At 41.1% G+C, this 11,630-nt stretch overlaps 1 pseudogene; it reads right to left on the minus strand.

Annotated features, from left to right (window-relative positions):
• Positions 1 to 470: 470 nt before the first annotated feature.
• Positions 471 to 548, minus strand: LOC132537126 (small nucleolar RNA U3; annotated as a pseudogene).
• Between the last annotated feature and the right edge of the window lie 11,082 nt (positions 549 to 11,630).

The following is an 11,630-nucleotide window of genomic DNA, read 5'->3' on the forward strand; positions in this document are numbered from 1 at the left end:
TCTGCTTCTCGTGGTTAATTTGAACTTGTAACAAGTTATAGGTTTGTTATAGTTGATACCTCGATGATTATAATTGGTTTAGAATCTCTTTATGATTTTATTTAAAGGTCATCTAATGTGACCTCCTGTAGCAGCCTCTACTGCAGGATCTTGAGACCAATTTTAGCTAAAATATGTATTTTAAACAGACTCAAATTGCTTAGAGAGTTAACGCATATTCGTGACAATGATTTCAACGTTTACAGTGCCAGATTGATGCCAGATCTGTTGTGGATTAATTTCCACAAGATAGTTTACAGGGCACCTTTGGGGGCCCTTCAAAGGTGTCCTGTATATAAAATTTATATAGTTTAGTTTTGGGAATGAATAGTCACGTTGAACATTTAGACTTTTACCTAAATAGTAAGTTACCTTAACAAATTAATTTTTACCTAATCTGGTAAAAGTGTAGCTGTAGGGTTACACTTTTGACCGTTCGGGTGCCCTACACGTTCAGAGGAACTTCTCTAGTAAAGAACTATAGAAATGATCCCTGAAAGTATAGTTTTCCTCCTTCTCCTCTTCCTCTTACTTCTTCTCCCTCCGCTGCTTTCTCCTCCTCCTTCCTACTCCTCCTGCCTTTTTGGTTTGTTTTTGCTAGCTTGAATCTCATTTTCACTATTTCATTCCCCTATTCTCCACTCTGTTGAATAGATGCTTTGAGTTTGGTGCTACCTCCAGGAGCTAAGCTCTGTACCTAAATACCTACCTGTTGTATGCTTTACATTGGGTTCTAGTTCTCCCCCGCCAAGAGAATTGCATCAGTCCAGTTAATTTCGAGGGCCCACTTGGCCCCGCCCCAAGGAACCCCGAGAGAGGGTTCCTGAGTTCCAGAGTGCGAGAGTTGGAGGGTTCATGAGTTCTTGAGTTCGAGAGTAAGAGAGAGTGTGCTTACGCCGCTGCAAAGAGACAGCAGAGTTCTATTTGGTGATTAGTTTGTCTTAGTTTATGAATCGTTGTTCCTGAATAAAGAAATACAGCTTCCCTGCCCAGCCGTTGTCTCCGCGTCTCTGTTACCTGCCCGTGAAACCAACCCGCCCGGCAAGAGCCGCCGAAATTTAACAACAGGTAATTTCTAGGAGGCTACCGGGTTTGGTGGCACTGGGACAAAGAAACAGGAGCAGAGGACACCTGAGTCTATTCTCAGTGACCTTAAGGCTAAAGCTCAGAGATTTATTTATATTTTTTATATTTATTTATTCACTTTTGTTGCCCTTGTTCTATTGTTATTGATGTCATTGTTGTTAGATAGGACAGAGAGAAATGGAGAGAGAAGGGTAAGACAGAGATGGGGAGAGAAAGACACCTGCAGGCCTGCTTCACCACCTATGAAGTAACTCCCCTGCAAGTGGGGAGCTGGGGGCTAGAACCAGGATCCTTACACCGGTCCTTGTGCTTCATGCCAAGTACACTAAAGCCGCTATGCTACAGCCCGACTCCCCAGAGATTTTAAAAAATTTATTTATTTATTCTTGAGAATGATAGGAGGAGAGAGAGTACGTGTGCTGGTACATGTGCTGCCAGGGATTGAACTTGGGACCTCATGGTTGAGAATCCAATGCTTTATCCACTGTGCCACCTCTGGGACCACCAGAGTTTTTTTTTTTTTTTAAGAGTGCAATGTTCCTAAACTTAATTCAGCACGGAAGCCCTGCTGACAGACTACTTAAAGAGATTGCTAGGATATACCCGGATGTAAACAGATAGTAGTACATGGCTTCACAGACGAATTAGCCTCTGCCAAAGAACAATGGGAGTTTGACTTTATGGTTAGGAGATAGTTTACTTGGCAGAGCTTACCCGTGTGTGAAGAACCAACCCTGGCACCACCTTGGAGCACCATGCAAAGAGGAAGCTTCACAAGGAGTGGTGTGGTGCTGTGGTATCTCTCCTTCCCTCTCTTTTCCCTCCTTGGTGTCATTCGCGTTATATCTAGAGAGAGGAGGGTAAGGGAGGGAGGGAGAGAGAAAAGTCCACTGAGAATGGTACACTTGTGCAGGCCCCAGAGAAGTTCTGGTGGCAAAAGAAGAAAAAGGTTAGAACTTAAAAGTAATAAGTGCTATTTGTTAGAAAAGCTTTAGTTTTACAAAAACAAACAAACAAAATAATAAGTACAATTTCCTCTAATGTCCTCATCCTAGATGTCCCCATTATTATCTTGCATTTCATGTGGCAAAATTGTTTTGTAAAGATAAAATGGAATTCCAAAACAATCTTGAGAAAAAAGAACAGAACCGGAGGCATCACACTGCCAGATCTCAAACTATATTATAGGGCCATTGTCATCAAAACTGCTTGGTACTGGAACATGAACAGACACACTGACCAGTGGAATAGAATTGAGAACCCAGAAATGAGGCCCCACACCTATGGACATCTAATCTTTGACAAAGGGGCCCAGAATATTACATGGGGAAAGCAGAGTCTCTTCAACAAATGGTGTTGGAAACAATGGGTTGAAACATGCAGAAGAATGAAGCTGAATCACTGTATTTCACCAAATACAAAAGTAAATTCCAAGTGGATCAAGGACTTGGATGTTAGACCAGAAACTATCAGATACTTAGAGGAAAATATTGGAAGAACTTTTTTCCGCATAAATTTTAAAGACATTTTCAATGAAACGAATCCAATTACAAGGAAGACTAAGGCAAGTATAAACCTATGGGACTACATCAAATTAAAAAGCTTCTTCACAGCAAAAGAAACCACTACCCAAATCAAGAGACCCCTCACAGAATGGGAGAAGATCTTTACATGCCATACATCAGATAAGAGTTTAATAACCAACATATATAAAGAGCTTACCAGACTCAACAACAAGACAACAAATAACCCCATCCAAAAATGGGGGGAGGACTTGGACAGAATATTCACCACAGAAGAGATTCAAAAGGCCGAGAAACACATGAAAAAATGCTCCAAGTCTCTGATTATCAGAGAAATGCAAATCAAGACAACAATGAGATATCACTTCACTCCTGTGAGAATGTCATACATCAGAAAAGGTAACAGCAGCAAATGCTGGAGAGGATGTGGGGTCAAAGGAACCCTCCTGCACTGCTGGTGGGAATGTCAATTGGTCCAACCTCTGTGGAGAACAGTCTGGAGAACTCTCAGAAGGCTAGAAATGGACCTACCCTATGACCCTGCAATTCCCCTCCTGGGGATATGTCCTAAGGAACCCAACACATCCATCCAAAAAGATCTGTGTACACATATGTTCTTGGCAGCACAATTTGTAACAGCCAAAATCTGGAAGCAACCCAGGTGTCCAACAACAGATGAGTGGCTGGGCAAGTTGTGGTATATATACACAATGGAATACTACTCAGCTGTAAAAAATGGTGATTTCACTGTTTTCAGCCGATCTTGGATGGACCTTGAAAAAATCATGTTGAGTGAAATAAGTCAGAAACAGAAGGATGAATATGGGATGATCTCACTCTCAGGCCGAAGTTGAAAAACAAGATTAGAAAAGAAAACACAAGTCGAACCTGAAATGGAATTGGAGTATTACACCAAAGTAAAAGACTCTGGGGTGGGTGGGTGGGTGGGGAGAATACAGGTCCATGAAAAATGATGAATGAAATAGTGGGGGTTGTATTGCTAAATGGGAATCTGGGGAATGTTATGCATGTAAAAAAAAAAAAAAAGAAGTAGAAAAGCAAAGCAGAAATTGACTGAGTTTGGAGTATGGCACCAAAGTAAGAAAGCAGAAGTATACTAGAGTTTGCAGTGAGTACCTTCCTAATACTTCCTCTCCACTTTTCCAAGCTTTGGGTCCATGGTTGCTCAACAATTTGTTTGGCTTTGTATGTTAACGCTCTTTTCAGTCACCAGGTTCCAGGTGTCATCAGGATGCCGGCCAGACTTCCCTGGATTGAAGACACCACCAATGTGTCCTGGAGCTCAGCTTCCCCAGAGACCCATCCTACTAGGGAAAGAGAGAGGCAGACTGGGAGTATGGACCGACCAGTCAACGCCCATGTTCAGCGAGGAAGCAATTACAGAAGCCAGACCTTCTACCTTCTGCAACCCTCAACGACCCTGGGTCCAGAGGGATAGAGAATGGGAAAGCTATCGGGGGAGGGGGTGGGATATGGAGATTGGGCGGTGGGAATTGTGTGGAGTTGTACCCCTCCTACCCTATGGTTTTGTTAATTAATCCTTTCTTAAATAAAAAAAAAAAAAAAGATAAAATGGAATTACAATTCCTCTTTCTTTATACCTGTGATACAGATAATTTCTTTATGCCTGTGATACTTTATAACTGTGATACTGTCTAGAACACAGCCTGAGTGTCCTGGGAGGTGGTATAGTGGATAAAGCATTGGACCTTCAAGCATAAGATCCTAAGTTTGATCCATAGCATCACAGGTCACAGTGATGCTCTAATTCTCTCTTTCTTTTCCATTAATACATAAATCTTCTTTATATTTATTTTGTAAAATAAATATATAATTAATATATAATTTAATATACATTAAAATTATATTTTATTATTGGACAGAGACAGAAAGAAACTGAGAGGGGAGGGAGAGATAAGAGAGTGAAAGAGAGGTGACACTCGCAGAACTGCTTCACCACTTGTGAAGTTTTCCCCCTACAGGTGGGGGACCAGGAATTTGGATCTGGTTCTTTGCACATTGTAATGTGGGTGCTTAACTAGGTGTGCCACTGCCTGGCCCCTTTATTTATTATTTTTACCAGAGCACTGCTTAGCTTTGATCTATGATGGCACTAGGGATTGCACCTGGGGCCTTAGACTCTCTGGCATGAAAGTCATCTGCATAACTGTTATGCTATCTTCCCAGCCCTATAGGTAAGTCTATTATTATTATTATTAACTTTTTTTTTTTTTTACCAGAACACTGCTCAGCTCTGGCTTATGGTGGTGCAGGGGATTGAACATGGGGCTTTGGAGACTCAGGCATTAGAGTCTCTTTGCATAACCATTATGCTATCCCCCCAGTCTAATATATCTTCTTTAAAAAGTAAAACGTATTGGAACTTCTGAGAGGCATGGCCATAGAACCAGTAAATACAACCAGAGACCCAAATGAAGTCATAATAGACAGCTGAAAGTTCTGCAGCCTCAGGTGGGTGCTCACATGTGGTTGGAGTGAAAAGGGGTGTGGTAACAGGTTGAAGAACAGCAAAGTCAAATCTGAGCTCTGGGCAGCACGGGCACTGAGCTGCGCCATTTTAGCGATTTCACTTTAAGCACAAGAAGCAAATAACATTGTTCCTAGTGCTGAAAGAAAAGAGACAGGGACTTAAAACCTCTCAGCCTTCGACTCGGGGTGGGGGGCGGCTTTAGCCTTCTGAATTTAAGGCAAGAACACAACATAAAACAGGGCATTTGTGACCACAAGACAGTCCAAAGCAACCATCCTTCCACCCCATCCCACACGCTGCATATGAAACAAGAGAAAGCTAGAGATCACAACAGCACCACCTGCTGGCTATCAATAACCAGCACAAAAAAAAATGTGAGCTGCGAAACAGAACAGCCAATTATGCTGTGTCAGACAGACAGAAACGAAACAGAGGAAATCCAAGGAATTACAGATTTAGAGAGACTCTCAGAGACAGACGACACAGAGCTCATTATAAGTTCCAAGAAATTAAGCAAGAATTAAAAGAGCATGTTACTATGGAATTAAAACACATGAGAGAGGAACTTATAATAGACATCACTAAGAATCTTCAAATCTTGAAAGAAGAATTTCGGTCAGAACTCCAGGGAGTAAAAAACACCCATGCAACCCATGCCCAGGTAGAAGGTTTAGGAAGTAGATCCACACATTCAGAAGAAATAATCTCCAATCAAGAAGATACAGCCAGCCCCTTCTTTCAATTCAAAGATGAGGGAGAGGAATGGTTTAGAAAGGCTGAAGCAACACCGTGAAAATTTTAGGCTCCATCAAAAGATTGAATATGGGAGTCAGGATACGGTAGCGCAGTGGGTTAAGTGCAGGTGGTGGAAAGCGCAAGGACCCTTGTAAGGATCCCGGTTCGAGCCCCCAGCTCCCCACCTGAAGGGGAGTCACTTCACAGGCGGTGAAGCAGGTCTGCAGGTGTCTTTCTCTCCCCCTCTCTGTCTTCCCCTCCTCTCTCCATTTCTCTCTATCCTATCCAACAACAATGACATCAGTAATAACAATAATAATAGCTACAACAATAAAAAATAAGGGCAACAAAAAGAAATAATAATAATAATAATAAAAAGATTGAATATAATTAAAGTGATAGTTATATCTGAAGAGGAGGACAAGGCCAAAGGACCAGAGTCCATTTTAACTGAGAACTTCCTTCACTTAGGAAACCATCAGAACATTCTAATTCAAGAGGCAGAATGATCACCCAGATTTATAAATACAGAAAGACCAATGCCAAGGCACATTTTTGTACAGCTATCAAAAGTCAGTGACAAGGAAAAAAATTTGCTGGATGCTAGGGAAAGGAAAGAAGTTACATACAAAGGCAGAGCTATAAGACTTTCATCAGATTTATCTTTACAAACTCTAGAGGCAAGAAGAGAGTGAAATGACATATTTAAAGTTGCCAAGGAGAGAGAATTCCAGCCATGAATATTGTATCCTGCAAAATTATCCTTCAGATATAAGGGGTTTTCTCAAATATTAAAGAACTAAAGAAATTTGCCACAATCAACCACACCTTACAAGAACTACCGAACCGAGTCCAACAAGAAAGGAGGAAGCACCCCCACACCTATGGACATCTAATCTTTCACAAAGGGGCTCAGACTATTAAATGGGGAAAGCAGAGTCTCTTCAATAAATGGTGTTGGAAACAATAGGTTGAAACATCAGAAGAATGAAACTGAATCACTGTATTTCACCAAATACAAAATTCCAAGTGGATCAAGGACTTGGAGGTTAGACCAGAAACTATCAGATACTTAGAGGAAAATATTGGCAGAACTCTTTTCCGCACAAATTTTAAAGACATCTTCAATGAAATGAATCCAATTACAAAGAAGACTAAGGCAAGAATAAAACTATGGGACTACATCAAATTAAAAAGCTTCTTCACAGCAAAAGAAACCACTACCCAAACCAAGAGACCCCTCACAGAATGGGAGAAGATCTTTACATGCCATACATCAGACAAGAGTTTAATAACAAACATATATAAAGAGCTTGCCAATCTCAACAACAAGACAACAAATAACCACATTCAAAAATGGAGGACATGGACAGAATATTCACCTCAGAGGAGGTCCAAAAGGCCGAGAAACACATGAAAAAATGCTCCAAGTCTCTGATTGTCAGAGAAATGCAAATCAAGACAACAAGGAGATAACCACTTCACTCCTGTGAGAATGTCATACATCAGAAAAGGTAACAGCAGCAAATGCTGGAGAGGGTGTGGGGTCAAAGGAACCTTCCTACACTGCTGGTGGGAATGTCAAGTGGTCCAACCTCTGTGGAGAACAGTCTGGAGAACTCTCAGAAGGCTAGAAATGGACCTACCCTATGACCCTGCAATTCCTCTCCTGGGGATAGATCCTAAGGAACCCAACACATCCATCCAAAAAGATCTGTGTACACATATGTTCTTGGCAGCACAATTTGTAATAGCCAAAACCTGGAAGCAACCCAGGTGTCCAACAACAGATGAGTGGCTGAGCAAGTTGTGGTCTATATACACAATGGAATACTACTCAGCTGTAAAAAATGGTGATTTCACTGTTTTCAGCCGATCTTGGATGGACCTTGAAAAAATCATGTTGAGTGAAATAAGTCAGAAACAGAAGGATGAATATGGGATGATTTCACTCTCAGGCAGAAGTTGAAAAACAAGATCAGAAAAGAAAACAGAAGTAGAACCAAAGTAAAAGACTCTGGGGTGGGTGGGTGGGTGGGGAGAATACAGGTCCAAGAAGGATTCAGAGGTCCTAGTGGGGGTTGTATTGTTATGTGGAAAACTGGGGAATGTTATGCATGTACAAACTATTGTACTTAGTGTTGAATGTAAAACATTAATTCCCCAATAAAAAAATAAAAAATAAAATAAACACACACACAAAGGAGGAAGCAAAAGAATACACATTCCAAACACCAAGTTGCAGATGCTACCATGATGTCAACCTGACTCGCCCGGATAGATGACCTCACCAATGTACCCTGGAACCCCACCTCTCCAGAGCCCTGACCCAGTAAGGAAAGATAGGGACAGGCTGGGAGTATGGATCATCCTGTCAATGCCCATGTCTATCAGAGAAGTAACTACAGAAACCAGACCACCTTCTGCATCCCACAATAACCTGGGGTCCATGCTTCCAGAAAGATAAAGAATAGGAAAGCTTTCAATGGAGGGGATGGGATATGGAACTCCGGTGGTGGGAAATGTGTGGAATTTTATCCCTCTTATTCTATGGTTCTGTCTATATTTTCTGTTTTTTATTTTACAAATAAATAAAAAGTATTTAAAAAGCAGATGCTAGAGGAGGTTGGTGGTGGAGAAAGATGAGGGGAAAGAGAAGAGGAAGAATAGGAAGGATACAGCTTGAGGAAATCTGAAGTTAAATGTCCCCTTTAGCATCTCTGGAAAAAAGGAAAAACTCTGGGGTTGTGGGGGGGAGGAGGGGGAGAAGACAGATCCTGGAAAAGGAAGACAGAGGCCCTAGTGGGGTTTGTATAGTTATATGGAAAATTGAGAAATGTTATGCATGTACACACATATTTACTGTTGACTGTAAAACATTAATCCCCCAATAAAGGAAAAATAAATATTTTTATTATTAATTATTTTTATTTACTTATTGGATAGAGACAGCCAGAAATACAGAAGGAAGGAGGAGACAGAGAGGGAGAGAGGCACCTGTAGCCCTGCTTCACCACTTGTGAAACTTTCCCCCTGCAGGTGGGGACCAGGGGCTCGAATCTGGGTCCTTGAGCACTATAACATGTGCGCTCAACCAGCCCCAATAAATAAAATTTTAAAAAGAAAGGAAAAAACTAAACACTGGGCTTCAAGTACAGTGTTCTCTATACTGACTTGATCTCCTTAAGTTTGATTTGGCTTCATTTGCTTGTTGTCTTCTCCAATAAATTTAAAAAAAAAAAAAAAAAAAAAAAAGGAAAAAGAAAAGCAGGGCTTCTCCATGCAAAGAAAGGCTTTCCATGTGAAGACAAATACCAGAATGGGACAATTTTAAGTTCTGTAAGGTCTTAGTGAACCCACAATTTGCCTCAATGCATTTTTTTTCTCCCACATTATCTATAGTAATTGTGTAATAATCAAACATAAGTGAATTTATCACTCTCCTCTGATACACAAGGAAGCTAAAACAGCAGGCAAAATGACTTAACCATAGTCACGTAACTAATTTTTCAGGGGGGGGAAAAGGACTAACTTCCTGATTCACTATCTCAGGCTCTGCCCAGGGATTGCAGCTCATGAGACCAAATGCAGGTGGATTCCAGCAAGACAAGCACTAGGGTTAATCAGTTAATCTTCTGTGCTCAGCAGGGCAGCTCTAGGATCAAAGCCAGAAAGTTCCGTCTGAGGGATCCAGGAGGTCAAGCTAAGAAAAGAGTCTCTTCTGTGAAGGAAGTGAGGGGGAGTGTGTTTTATCCAAAAAGTGTTTGAACCTATTCATGGGTAACTCCATAATAGGTTAAGGAAAATTTCTAACCTTCTGACACACTGGTACAAATGAGCCTTTCCCCACCCTCCCCCAGTGCCTGTGTCACAGGGAAATTCATGTACACACTCAATCGATCTCTCACTAAAACCACTTAGAAAGGTCTAAATAGGAACTGGACAATATATACATATATATATATATATATATATATATATATATATATATATATGTGTGTGTGTGTGTGTGTGTCACTCCAACACTTGATTTTTCTCTCTCAATTTGCTTGGTTTTTGGTAATTTCCAGGGCTTTATTGTTCTGGAATGACTATATATACATATATAGTCATATATTTACACACACATATATAAATAAATAAATATATATATATAGAGAGAGGGGGGGGAGGCTGAGGCTGAGACAAAGAGAATGAGGGGAAAGGATACCATAGCTTCAAGAGTCCCCATTACTATGAGGGACAGGCTGGAACCTGGGTCATGCATGTCCATGGAGAAGCAGGCACCCTTCCTGGTAAGCTTGCTTGCCGGCCTCTTCTTTTTCCATATAAGTCTGTGGTGTTTAGTCTCTAGCACAGTTCAGTTCATAATTGTATTCTACTCCTTTTTTTTTGTTTTGGTGATTTTATGATTGATTTTGATGTTCAGTATAATTATACTGTCAGCCATAATAGCACACTATTCTGAGTTCCCTGTTTTTGAACATGTGTTATTTTCATCATCAAAATGGCATTTGGTATTGTCACTTTCTTATGTGGGGGTTTAAAACTTTTTTTCACAAAAGTATTTATTTTTATTATTATTGGATAGAGTCAGAATTTGAGAAGAGAGGGATATATGTGGAGAGAGAGAGACTCCTGCAGCACTACTTCACCACCTGTGAAGCTTTTCCCCTGAAGGTGGGGACCAGGGGCTTGAACCCAAGTCCTTGTGCACCTTAGTGTGTATGCTTAACCTGGTGTGCCACTGCCTGGCCCCTGATCTAAAACTTTTATTCCATTGGGTTAAATATGTTCTACATTTCTATTTCAAAATTATTTTGAATTTACAGAAGAATTTCAAGAATAGTACAAGGAACTCCTGTGTAACCTGGTGAATGACTCCCCCCACCCCTCAAAAAATAATTTAGCATTTCCCCTGGCATTCAGCCTATCCTATATGATGTCTTTGGGAGGGGATGGGTGGATTTGTGTGGAATTTTGATCATTGGTATGACTAAATCATACGAGGCCATAGACTGATGAAAAGTGTGCCATTGGGCATGATTTCAAACCCATTATATTTACCTTGTGCCTGGATAAAGCAGATGGCTACTCACATTTTAGTTTCTTAGACCACCAAAAAGTTCTGTCTTTGAGTCCCAAACTGCCATGTCACTTGTTACCCTCTTTTTCTCTGAAACTCCACAGACATCATGTCTTTTTTCCTCCCTCCCTCCTTCCCTTCCTTCCTTCCTTCCTTCCTTCCTTCCTTCCTTCCTTCCTTCTTTCCTTCCTTCTGCACTAGAGCTATCGCTAGGACTCAGTGCCTACATCATGAATCCACCTCTCCCTGTGGTAAAATTTTTTTCTCTTCTTTTTATTTGATAAGAGAAATAAATTGAAAGGGGAGGGATGATAGAGAGGAAGGAAGAGAGACAACTGTAGCACTGCTTACCACTTATGAAGCTTCCCTCCCCCCACCAGGGGTTTGTACTTAGGTTCCTGCACATGGTAATATGTGTGCTCTACCACCTGGCCCCCATCATGCCCCTGCTTACAAGGCTGATTGTGGTCTTAGTGTGGTCTTTGTTCTCAGGTCAAGTTCCTCCATCCACTCTGTGAGGAGGCCTTCTGCTCTGACTTATGATTCATCCTTGTAGATCATCTGATGACCTATTGCCTGTAGTTAATCTGGGGGAAGAACTGCCACAGAAAGTGTCTGGTGGGAAAGCGCTGGAGGAATCTAGCTTCCC

Source organism: Erinaceus europaeus, chromosome 2 (genome assembly GCF_950295315.1).
Source record: "Erinaceus europaeus chromosome 2, mEriEur2.1, whole genome shotgun sequence".
NCBI classification, from domain to species: domain Eukaryota; kingdom Metazoa; phylum Chordata; class Mammalia; order Eulipotyphla; family Erinaceidae; genus Erinaceus; species Erinaceus europaeus.